The following is a 13,504-nucleotide window of genomic DNA, read 5'->3' as shown; positions in this document are numbered from 1 at the left end:
GGATCATGACCCACCTTGCCACCTGTGGGGAAAAACAATGAATGCACTTTAAAACCTGTACAGCATTGCCTAACAGTATACACACACACACACACACACACACACACACACACACACACACACACACACACACACACACACACCTCTCCATAATATCTACCTGTCCATGGCTTTACAGACAGTCCCACGTATATGTCCATGTGGTACCCCATCCTGCATCACAATTGTTAACATACGCACATTGATACCACTCATTAATATATCAGTCCTCTAAATGCCTACACAAACATTAATAACACAAGGCCTGTTGCTACTTTACCTGCCTGACCTGTGTTTAGTGGTTTTACATGGCCTCACTGCTGTTATACGGTATGCACCCTCTGTATGTCCGGACATGATGAGTATGGCCCCTAATATGTGTGGGCTATTATGTTGTATCCATAATATCATGCACTGGTGTGTCATGTGTATGTAATGCTGAGTACATGCCACATATGCTGCTCCTTCAGCCTAGCATGTGACAACTGTAATATTTGGATACACTCCCTGGTGTTGACTGGTACTCCCCAGTGCATCTGTAGTGCTGCATACATGTGTTGTAGGTGAACTATTTGCTGAATGAGATATTAAGGGTGTACCCAGTGTCTACCTTCCCTCTGGATGCCTGTTCCATGCTACAGACCATATTAAACTATCAGATGTTCTGTAGTCATCCCACACATGCTGTTTGTTTTTATTCTATTCAGTCGCTTACCGTCTGCTCAGAGGTGACCTGTGCCTGACATACAAGGCCATGTCCAACCCGGAATTGATGAACATGCTTCACCTCAAAAAATCTAGATCCCTCAGAACTACAAGGGCGGGAGACTTAAACCTTGACACGGTTATTAATAGGATGTGCTGGAGGGACAGATTCATCACCCAGAGACCCCTATGCTGTGGAACAAAATCCCGGTACATGAGAGGCAGAGCACCTCGCTGGCTTTGTTCAAGAGAAAGCTTGACCAATGGATGGGAGATCGCAGATATACCCCAGGGATTATCTCAGTGTCACTGCTTGACAGAGGCACAGCAAAATAATGGGCATAATATCCTTCAAACTAAAGGGGTGGCGAAAGCCACAAAACTCTGGGCTAGGCTTATAAATGCCCTTGGGCAGATAGCCTAGTATGAACCTATGAACCTATGAACCTAAGATGTCCTGTGATGACACACATGACAGGTATTCCTGGTGTGTTATGTGACAGTCCATGTACATGTACTGCATGATCCCAGATAGAGGTACTGCTATATGAACACCCCACATTCACACATGTGCACACATGGCCAGCCATACAAACACACCCACACATGCACACAAGCATCCTACATGCATCAACCTCCCTCCACTTCACCAGAGTGACCCTACAGACAAACTGACTACCCACCAGGATGCCCACACACATACAGGTGAGGTTGTACAATGAAAGTACACACAGTCCTCCTATTACCCCTCTGTCAACATGCATAACATATGGTACCGACAGCATGCAGTGCAGCAATAGTCAATCCATGCTTGCTACAGTATACATGTGTGTGATGCATGTGCTGTGTCACTAGGTGAAGCCCCTTCCCCTGGACATAACTGCACCCATGAACACAATAATTCTGTGCACCTGTTCTGTACCCTGCCATGTACTGTGCACCACACCTCACAGGTGTATGGCCCATTGCTGAATGTGTACTACTATGTTGGTTATGTTAACTTTAATGATCACAGCTCCTATGTTTTCCAGCAACACATACCTGGTATGATATGTGGACAGATGTAATTTGTGAATGTCAGATGTCTGATGCACAGTTCTCAACATCAGCGGACCATGTATGATCAATCCAGTACTCTTACACTGACGACCATCAGAGCATACCTTGGCTATGGGGGGTATACACACATTTATTAATTTGATGCACCCATCCCTGATCTGCCATGGGACCACATCACCGCATATCTTAGCAGTACACGAGCACAATATGTGACATATCTCCTGTACTTTCACATGCAGTGTCTACAGATTGTGTTAGGTGTGTAGCTGCTGACCACGATGCATACACACCATGTGGATATATGTGTGCACACCCTTATGATGGTTTATCGCACCTCTTGCTGTGTGTACTACAGCAGTCAATATTCCTGGCAGGGTTATACCAACGTGGGTCATCTGCATTTGCCAGTGTATGTTCAGTCTGCCCTACACATGTCCCCCCTATTCTGCATGATTGCAAGGTCTACTCATGTGCACATCCCATGGTGTTCACACACTGCCATTAGTATTGCTGTGGGGGTAGGGTTACTGCTGCCACAGGTCCTGAACCCGACTATATGCTGATAGAGCCATTTCTAGCATCCTTAGGATCCCTGCTGCGGTGCACTGGTATGTCATGCTGACACCCCCTCCTTCAGCCTTTATGCAGATGCATGACAAGTAAGCCTTACACATGTGTGTCACTTTGCAGTGTCCCATACACTGAACACCACATGTTACAGCTTAGACCCAGCTGACAATGTGGACTACTGTAATGCCTTATGCCAAAGTGTATCTCTGCAGCAGTTGCCATTGTCCTACAGGTATATACACTGGTGTTGCACTGTATATGGGTGTTGTTTCAAACATGGCCCCACTGTAGGCCATGTTTACCACCATTATGTTATTCCCTGTGGACACATTCCACAATGACAGGTTGTTAGTTATCATACAGGTGTCTGACATACCCTTCCAATACCCCATCATGGTCACCCCTGTGATGCAGTGCATTTCACAGCAACAATATGTGCACATGTATAGCAGCAGCACACTGATGGGCATTGCAAAGCAGGTCAGTACAATGATGCCAGACCTGTTCATAACTGCGCTTGTGCAGTCTGACATCATTGACCCTGTGGACTAGGTCATTCCACAGGGCGGTCTGCTCTTGCTGTTCATGGGTAGCCCGCCAAACAGCACTGGTAAGTGCTGGATCAAGTGTGTGATAAGCACATCATTCCCAGCTGTCGAATAGGTAGGCAAGCATGCATGTGACTTCTTCGCTGAAAGACATAAAGATGAAAAGAGGTCTGAGCAACTCATACAGCAAGGTTACCACAGTTTGTAATACACATCTCTGTCACCCCCCCCACCATATCAGCTTCAACAAACTGTACACACAACTCATTAGGTACGGCTATGGCTTACCTACCAGTGGGACAGATATTGTATTGTACCACACTTTCTGCTATGTGATTGTAGCCATGTTCCCTGTGTGGACACTATCATTGCTGGCCTGTTAAAAACAACTCCTATGAACCATTTCCGCAGTGGAAATGGTTCACAGGAGTTGTTTTTAAAAAGAACTAGTGATGCTGATGACATTCAAGTTTCTGTGGGGAACTTAACATTGCTTGTTTAATAGTTAGCGAAAAGAGTGGATTTATTAACAGCAAACAGTTGTGGCACGCAACTGGGAACCAGCAGGAGTTGTGAGAGATATGGAGAAGAATGGAACAGCATGAATATGTTTGAAAATGCTGAAAAGAGCTTATGTCTTTGTTTTTAGTTGTCCTATATTAAATTAAAGTTTTACTTGAACTATCTGCTGTCCTTGGATCCTTACGTTTCTACTGTGTGGATTACAATTTACTTTCTGAATTCAAGAACTGGTTGGGTATTGTGGACTGTATTCTAAATAAATGTCTTCTATATCTTCCAACCCTGACCACTTCCACAAATATACCTGTCATACTTCCCCAAATTCCCATTCCATACTTCACAGACAGGAGCAATGTGGTCCCAGCAAGGGAATAACATGTGACATACCCGTCCATGTTGCACACACTGCCAGCTGTAGATATCTGTGTGTATTGCTATGGGTGCTGGTGCCTCGCACATAGCATGCATCACTGTGGCAGTAATATAGGGGACATGTATTTACATACATATATGTTTGTGTGTGTGTTTGTATATATGTAGACATGCATATAGGTATATATCTATATATGTGTAGATATATGTGATGTATATATATATATATGTGCTCGTATATATGTCTACACATGGGTATCTGTATATTTGTGGACACACATGCTGATATATATATATATATATATATATATATATATATATATATATATATATATATATATATATATATATATATATATATATATATATATATATATATATATACACATATATATGTATATATATATATATATATATATACATATACATATATATATATATATATATATATATATATATATATATATATATATATATATATATCTTTATATATTATATATGTGACATATGTACACATATGCATACCTATATGTGGGGTACATTCAGACATCAGGTCCACAATTTCACAACACCTTCCTGCACAGCTGCACTGTTCTGCCTTGCTACAACACAGACAGGTGACACATATGGACACGGCCTGACATTAGGGGGATATAGGTAGGACCCGATTTCAGGTAAGCCTATTACACACCTATGGCATTCCTGCATGCTACATTACAGATTAACCTGAGTATCCTGCAAGTGGTGGGCTGTGGGTCCCATGTGTCCATCATAATGCCATTACTTCCACAAGCTATTGGCCACATAATATACATACTTCCCATTACACAAAACACACTATGATGGCTTATATCTTGTCAGTCAGTGCTGATCTACACAGTTGACAGCTATGGCCCACTACCCACAGGGACAGACACTATTGTCCATAGCAGTTGTTCAGTTCAACAACACCTGATGGCACATAAAAATCATTCCACGTCATCTATCCCATTATTTTGGACCTATGCCATTATTATGGAGCAGGTACTACATTCAATTACATACATATATACTTCACATACCTGTTGTGGGAATGATGTCAGTTCTGGATGGTTTGCTGGATGTTAGATGGGTTTGTTCTTCCTTTGGCTTTTACGTTGTCTTTGCCTTAGGCTTTTTGTTTTGTTTTGTTTTTTTCTTTCTGTCTCTCTTTCTCTTTCTCTCTCTCTCAGTGTCTCTCCAGTAAATGGATTGAGCTGCTTTGAATAGACTGCAATATGGCTTTAGCAGGTGATGCACATGATCAGGTGATGGTCTCTGCACCAATCAGTGTCCTCTACTTGCTAACTGCATGCAGCTTGCTGTGTAGTACTTCCAATTACCACTGTCATGGCAACCACCTACTATAAACCCCTACATCATGTAGGCATTGTCCCTTTACCTTTCCTGTGTGATGGACATCCTTCCTGTGTGTGGGCATCAGTGTTACAGACAGCAGGTAGCAATACCTCTTACAGGAGAACCTGCACACTCAGGCCAGTTACATATTTGTAGGAGGTTCCAGAACTACAGACAGAGTGTGAGTAGAGTTGTGTTATGCTTTGTATAGTCCTGGTGTTACAGAGTTTGTGTCTACATACTAGTTTACCTTGGAATGCAGTCTGTCTGCATAGCTCTCAACTGTGGGCCTATCCTCTTGATGGCCAGAAATGTGCCTGTTATGTTTTGTCTGTCCACCACACAGGTCCTGTGCCAGATATTTCACTGGCAGTGTGTGTGTTGAGTGCTATCAGTACATGGCTACATCAATTTATGGTTCTAACCTCAAATGCCTGACTAAGGGTATGTTGCAGACTATCCTGTAACACCAGTGACTTGCTTAGTGTATAACAACAGCTCTCCACATATGAGCCTGTGATCCAGCCCCTGTCCTCCATCTACATAACAAGCTTTGCATATATGACATGCTGTCAGGGGTTGTTCTGTAGTGGGCTGTGAGTATATCATGCTGCCATTCCTGCCATCAGTCAACTGTTGTTGTATCCCACACACATGTGGTGGGGCTGGGGCCATATATATGTGGGCTTCACCTACACAATGCATGTGTGCCTTATGCACTCCAGAGGCCAGTGTATGTAACAGTGGTATATGGCCCTGTATTATTGAGTCTAGTGGGGGGATGCACCATAACTAACCTACGCAGTTACAACATGTGGGGGTATCAGGTGTGAGCTGCCTTAAGGTATCTGGATGTACATTACCATACAGTCACCTATATTTAAATTAATTACATACATTGGGTTAATGCAGGCCTACTGCCTCCTGCCATACAGACTGTTCTGTTTGTCAGTGTGCTTGTGATGGTGTCAGTTATGCTTTGTTATGCAACAGTTACATCACATTGTGTCAACTGAAGTCATTACCACCTAGTGATTGTGTGCAGAGTGTAGATAGAGGCTGCTGAACTATACATCTGTATTACTTACTGTTGATTGTTTGGTATCCTGTGGCCCAGTCTGTCTTTAACTATTGTACCATTTGAAGGGCTTGGCCTGGACAGCAACATTTGTACACCTTTCCAGACTACTGCATTAGTATAACTGTTTCACAGTTGCATTAATCTGTTTATATGGATGTGAGTGTCTAAACAACTATATGACATGGCATATACAACTGTAATAGTACACAAATAAAAGTTTCCCATTTATGCATACCTGTGTGTGGTGTTATATCCTATTACCTCTCTGTGGGTATATGCTGCAGGCAATGATTGCCATTTTTATGGGTGGCTCATACAGTGTCCAGTTGTTAAGATGTTAACTGTAGGCATAGTGGCTGTTCCATAATGTGTGCACCTTCTACATATGTATCTTGCAGGGCGGACGTTTTTGGCTGTGGTATGTGACACATGTGGGGAGTAAACACCTTGATGGGGAGGGGTGTTGGGAAATTGGAAGCCCATGAGCCCGCTAGTGGACACAGTGTGACTGAGGTCCCCACCCATGGGCAGTCACCACTGCACCTTCACAGCCCTGAAAGTGGCTGTGCTGGGGGCTGAGTCACACAGCCAGCCTGACCCTCTAATCGTGACACATGGCCCTCAAGCTGGCGTAGCAGATCACCAAATTGCTGGTTGAGCTCCCTATGCCCCACAATCCAGACTTGGTGACTGGTGACAGGTTCCTGTCCATGCCCACTCCCAGGAGGGGGAGAGCCCCATCCCCTGAGGTGGTTCCACCTAATGGTGGTGCAGGACCAACGGACAGAAGGTCTCAGGTTGGGCCCCATATATGCTGGTGCCTAGTGCCATGGCCAGCTGAGATGTGACAGGTGGGTCCGCTGGGACCGGCCTTCCCAAACATGCTATAGTGTTTAGATTTTATCATCATATGTGGGTTAGTAATAGTCAACACATTCCAGGGTTAGGAATAATAGCATGCATAGATATTCTCATTAAACCAGACACCAGATACAGAACAGTTACATAGCAAAAGAACACATGCATATATGGGACCACAGTGGTAATAAGAACAGCATGCAGGTGCATTGATGCCACCTTGACACCAATGTTGGAATAATTCAATATAGCACATGCATGGGAACAATTAAAATATTTATTAACAACAGGACATTATCAGAACATTGGAGTCATTACATACCGGTTGGGGTGGGCGTTTTGTTTATTGTTGGAGATATGGTGGGGAGAGAAAGATGTCAATTAACAACTAGTATATTCCTGTAGTCCACATTACTTTCCTAGTCAATGCTGTTATCTGTACCTTACAAGTCTTACAACACTACCCTATAGCCTTAGTTTGGACAGTGATATGGCTGTCATCATCGTTATACATGAACTGATTTTACCTGCAGTATATACCTCTTACCGGGTATACCTGTGGAGGGAATGTATGTTAACACTAACTAACTGTTTCTACCCATACATCGAGATTCTGGGTTGATGTTATGCTCATGGCTATCCAAATCTTTCTGCACAGACTCTGGCCATGTGTTGACCACATGCAGGCGTACCGGGACATATCTAGAATATTGCGCTCTCCAAACTTTAGTGACACACATATGCATGCTTTCATACGCAGTTATATTATGTAGCACAATGTGGCTGACAGTGATCAGTGATACTTTATTATTCAGAGAAACTGCAACACTCATAATTCTCTACAATACCAGAGTAAACAGTACCAGTACAAGGTATAATGTTTTTTATTTCTCAGCACAGTGTTCGTATCTGACGTACCTGTGAAAGCAATGTTTGTTAGCACTACCTGAATGTTGCCACACAAAGTTCCAGATTACACATTAGTATTATGCACATACATCTCACTCTGTGACTGTACACACTCTGGTCACAGCTTGACAGCATGGGGGTGTAGATAGGACATACTTGTCTTATTACTCTTCTAACAGTTTTGGGAGTTGCTACAGTGACAGGTTTATTCACAGAGATGTTGGACAATCACTTGTATTCCCTGTTTGCTGGCTAAACATCTGGGATCATCCCACAGACTTACCAGGGGGACAGGGGGACATGCAGCACATATGGGCCCATATACTGGACATTCTGGTCTCATCTGTACAGTTGTGGGGTATGATTCTCTATGCAGCCTACTTCCACTCCCAGGATTCAGACCATGGCTGTGTCTGCTACAACTTAAACACTGTCCATCAGGGTTGTGTGTGCTATATAGATATTGCTGTACATCTCCTATCTGCTTTCTGTTCTATAATTCTCCTGTGCTTTTGCATTCTGACCTTGTATTACAACACTATTATACAGCTTTCCTGGACAGTTGTATTTTGTAGGACAGTGTGGGTGACAGTGATGCGTAATACCTCATTAGTCAGAGCAACTGCATCACTCACAATGCCATACAATACAAATGTAAACAGTACCAGTGCAGGGTATAATTCTTGCATTTCTGGATACAGTGTTGATATCTGACAGACCTGTGGGAGAAATGTTTGTTAGGACTACCTGATTGTTGCCACACACAGCACTAGATTCCACGTTACTATTAAGCACATACATCTAACTCTGTTACTGTACACACTCTGGCCACTGCTTGACAAGATGGGGGTGTAAATGGGACATATGTGGCTTCGTAGTCTCATAAGGTTTTGGGGAGTTGCTAGTGTGCCAGCTTTGTTCTCATAGATGTGTGTCAATCAGTTGTATTTCCTGCTTGCTGCCTATATGTCTGGGATCATCCCACTGATTTCCCAGGGGGACATGTTGACAGGCAACAGATATGGGCCACTTTCCCGGACATTCTGGACATATCTGTAGAGTTGTGGGGTATGATTCTGTATGCAAGCTAATACCACTGGCAGGATTCGAACCATGACTGTGTGTGCAAAAAAAAACAACAGTTCATTTCTCAGTTGCATGTGCTATTTGGGTTTGTTGTCTGCCTTTTCCCTGTTTTCTGTCTATGTGTTTCTTAGTTGTACTAAATGGCCTCTGGGGATTACACCAGTCATATACAGACATTCCAACACATTCTATTTATGGTGCACGGTGTGGGTAACAGTGCTTATTACAACAGTACTATTACGTGAATGCAAATCTACATTACCATATGATACCAGAGTATACACATGCAGTCCAGCAGTTAGACCTTTATTGTCAGGCTAATACGCTTTTATTTACATACATAGTGTATGAGTCTTTTCTTGCCATATTCACTGGTGTATGCAGTACTTGCCTTAAACAATACACGTTTTATGTGAGCAATTAATTTACTAATACTTTTAGATTTATTTCCTATGACAGTACATGCAAGAGTATTACTGACCTGCCTCGTGTCACAACCTCTCCAGGCAACTGCCATGGGCCTCCTGGTTTGTGGCCCGCTCGATTGCAGCTGTGGAGGACATAAGAGGAATATTTAGCCATACCTATCCATGATATACATAAGCTGGCAATTATTAAACAGGTAGTGGACTGATACTTACACACAGCTGGAACAACCCCTGCCATTCCAGCCTCTTGTATCCATGGGTCCAAGTGGTCTCCCTTACGCTGCTTCAGGTCGGCATAGTGATGCCTGACCTGCTCACCAGTTCGGGGTATGCCAGTGGCACTGGTGAAGTCACGGGTGAGATGGTCCCAGGCATCTGCCTTATATTTGGAGCCCTGGTACTGGCCCTTTAGCAGTCTCTGTTCATGGTCTTTGACAAGAAGTCCTGCCATGACTCTGGACTCCTGGATGCACCAGCACTGCGCCCGAAAGTGCACACCCTTTCCCCTTCCTGATGTAGTGCCTGCAAGGGAAGCTACAATCAGTTATGAGATGTATTCCTGTCTCTTGGGTTTAAGTAGGACCGATTTCCCACACTTTTTCATGATTGGGCAGTTTTGAAAAGGCTGAGCTATGGGCAAACCTGCTTACCCATGGTTGGCATTGTTTAAAGGGATATAACACTGGGCACATTGAGTTAGCTGCCCTACACATTGCTTACACCTCCTAAGCTGGCCTGTATGATGCTAAGCATTGCTTACATTTGACTTTGCATTATATTTCCTTTGAGGCATTGATTTATTATTAATTACATCTTATATGTATGCATGGTATCCATGATTTATGTGCATGTACACTGTATGGGGTCCTTGTGTTTTATTGGGGACTTCAACACTCTATTACAATTACACCCAACATCTGGGCTTACTGCTGTACTCCAGTTCACATATTTATATTATGTAGTGGGTTATGGAACATATGTCTGTACCCTGATTCCTTTCACAGGTTCAGTTTGATTTTACTATAGTGAAGACTTGTTTGTTGATACCTCATTCTTCTGTAGTTATCTGATGGCTTGGTGGTTAACTACTGTGACTATAGTGTATAGGGTCTTGGGTACAAGTCCTGCAAGGCTGTTTATTTTGTTGAGGGGCAGAACAAGGGCCTTTGGATACAGAATGATTTAGGTACTGTTGAGCATTTGTAAGCGGGTTTGCACTGGTTTGCGCGAGGGTAAGCAATGCTAACCTTCGATTACATATGCTTACAGAGAGTTAGCTTCAATATTGCCTAACCTGTGTGCACATTGCTTACCCCCACTCAAATGGGCTTAAACCCGCTTAGTAGTGCTTATATATGTTTACTACTGCTTATTGGTGCTTATACCTGCTTACTAGTGCTTTATTCATTATGACACTAGCACCTCAAATGTGCATTTACTACAGTACTCCACTTCATAAATATATGTTATTTAGTGGGTTATGCAACAAAAATATTGGTCATAACATGCTTTTCCAGGGAAAATGGAATGTGCTGCAGTGGGACTCGAACTGGGAATGCCTGCTCGTAAGGCAAATGCTCTGCCCACTACACTATTGCTATGCTGTGTCATTTACATATATCTTCCTTGTTATCCTCTTCAGCCATTTAAGCTGAATTAACCGTAGCTAAGCATTGGGCACACCCGGACACCTACGGCTAGCTTTAATCAGAGTTTAAAAAAAAAATAAGAGGGTTTGTTCATTTTATTTCTATATACTTGCTGTTGCACATGGGAGACTGTTGGTAGGGATATGTGGACACCTATGAGAGGTCTCGCTCATTTCTTAGCCCTTTAACCTGTTCTTCCTTGCAGGGGAGTGTATATTCTGAGAGCTCTGCTCTCAGACATGTCCCCTGGTGTCTTACACGCTCCATGTTAAGATTAGGAGCTCAGGCAGCGCGCCTCATTACTATGCATGGCACGCTGCCATCCTGCTCCTATATGGCTGCTTCTGTGCAGGACTAAGCTAGTCCTGCATGGAAGATTAGTAAATCCGGGAGTATGATTTTTACAATTGATTTTTTACATGCGAAGTGTATATGTATATATATTTATATATATTTTTTGATTGCCAAATGGACTAAGATTGATATATTTCCAGCCATGTAGTATTCTGTCTTGGATAAAATCACATACTTAATAATCTACTTAATAATCTGGTTAAATAAAAGGTACCACATCATTATATATAAATTTTCTTTAAAGTACATAAGAGTTATATTATTATGACAGCTACTAAGTAGGGCATGACCAGCTCGAATGTCACACTGATGGGGGAAGGCATGTGAATTTAACATGTGTACCAATAACACTTTGTTTTAAAGCACAATAAATCACTCCCTTGCCTGATAAAAAGTATATATATATATATATATATATATATATATATATATATATATATATATATATATATATAAATATATATATACTTGTGAGGAAACTATTACTCTATTTTTGTTTTACTTGGATCGCTTGTCTGTGTACTTAATAAAGGATTTTCGACTGGAAACAGGCTGCCTGCCTTGCTTGGATTACTTTCGAATACTTAGTAATTCTGTGCAATTATATATTTTTTATTATTATTATTTTTTTTTTACTTAAGACAAGTTTAAGTTTGCACTTCTACTAATTTTGTCTGATCTGATTAATATACAATGATTAACTAGAGATATATGGACTGAAAATCTTCCACACAGAGAAGTTTCTTGCACTGTTTTGTTATATCCCTCATCCATACATATGCTTCAATGTGCTGCAGTTTTATATGAATTCATACAGCTATTGCAGTTATATATGCAGCTTTAGTGTGATAATCAGTCTCAGAAATACAACACATTTATTAATTTGAACTGCAACATTTTATCTGTGTTACTCTGCTCTGCCCACTTAACTGCGGTGGTGGTGCTGCAGTAGCGTTGTCGACTCACAGTAAGACGTCCTGTTCGATTCTCAGCTAAAGCATCTTCTGTGTGGAGACATGCGTGAATGGGCATACCTTCGTTGAAGGTTGTGCGTCAGACCTGGCAAGTCAGTACGTAAAAATCTACTGCCAATCATTAGCAGACTGGAGTTCCGCTGTGGCGACCCCTAACCAGGAAAAGCCAAAAGATACAACAACAATTCTGCTCTGCCCACTTGCTCATCTATGCCACACCACAGTAGATCCAGAAACCTTTTTTGCAGTTTCACATATTAAAACATTTTTGAGGTACAGCACTTTAAGCACTTTAAATAATTTTACATATTATTTAGTACACTATTAGAGTATTAAATCTATGGGGTGATGAAGTTACATTTGTTTTTTTTCATATGTTTTTCTGTGCCTTGAGTAGCAAAGCCATTCATTGAATGCAAACTGTAGAGTGATCAAGTCATGTGTTATTCCTTTAAATAAATTAAACATGTTGGAATCAGACCTGTCTGAGACACGTTAATGACTTGCTAAACTACATATTTTCATACAAGTGACTATGAATATGTAAACTAGATAGTGTACATCATGTGCAGATTTTTTGTAATATGTCAGTCTAATTAAAGTATTTACTGATCATCTCTCAACTTTTGTTTCTTGAGTTAAGGACAAAGCCCAAAAATAATTAGGCATTAGGAACTATTTTTAAGTACTGTTACTGATGTCTGAGAATTTCTGAAAATAATTTTCAATTTTAGGAGGGATGGAGCAAAAGTTTGAGAACAAGTTTGTGGTATCCCACCAAAATCTGGACAATTGACCAACTAGAACTGCATGTTTTCCAACTTTTGCAGTTGAAAGAATATAAGTGGCAAGTGTGAGTGCTCGTTTGAGGACTACAGACTTTAAAGCTTAAGTTAAATGACTACCCAGCTTGTGGCTGTCAGTGATGTGATTGTTGCATATAACTTGACGGTCTAGTGAGTGTATTTTAATT

The 13,504-nt window shown here is 41.7% G+C and overlaps 1 long non-coding RNA gene across 1 annotated transcript in view; it reads left to right on the top strand.

The window, feature by feature from the left end:
• Positions 1–13,504, top strand: part of LOC122809535 — a 453,055-nt gene that overhangs the window by 81,921 nt on the left and 357,630 nt on the right. The gene's annotated exons all lie outside the window — the stretch shown is intronic.

Source organism: Protopterus annectens, chromosome 8.part0 (assembly GCF_019279795.1).
Source record: "Protopterus annectens isolate FY-2018-M chromosome 8.part0, PAN1.0, whole genome shotgun sequence".
Taxonomy (NCBI): domain Eukaryota; kingdom Metazoa; phylum Chordata; order Ceratodontiformes; family Protopteridae; genus Protopterus; species Protopterus annectens.
The sequence above is the reverse complement of the archived record's forward strand: the minus strand, read 5'-3'. Positions and strand labels throughout refer to the sequence as shown.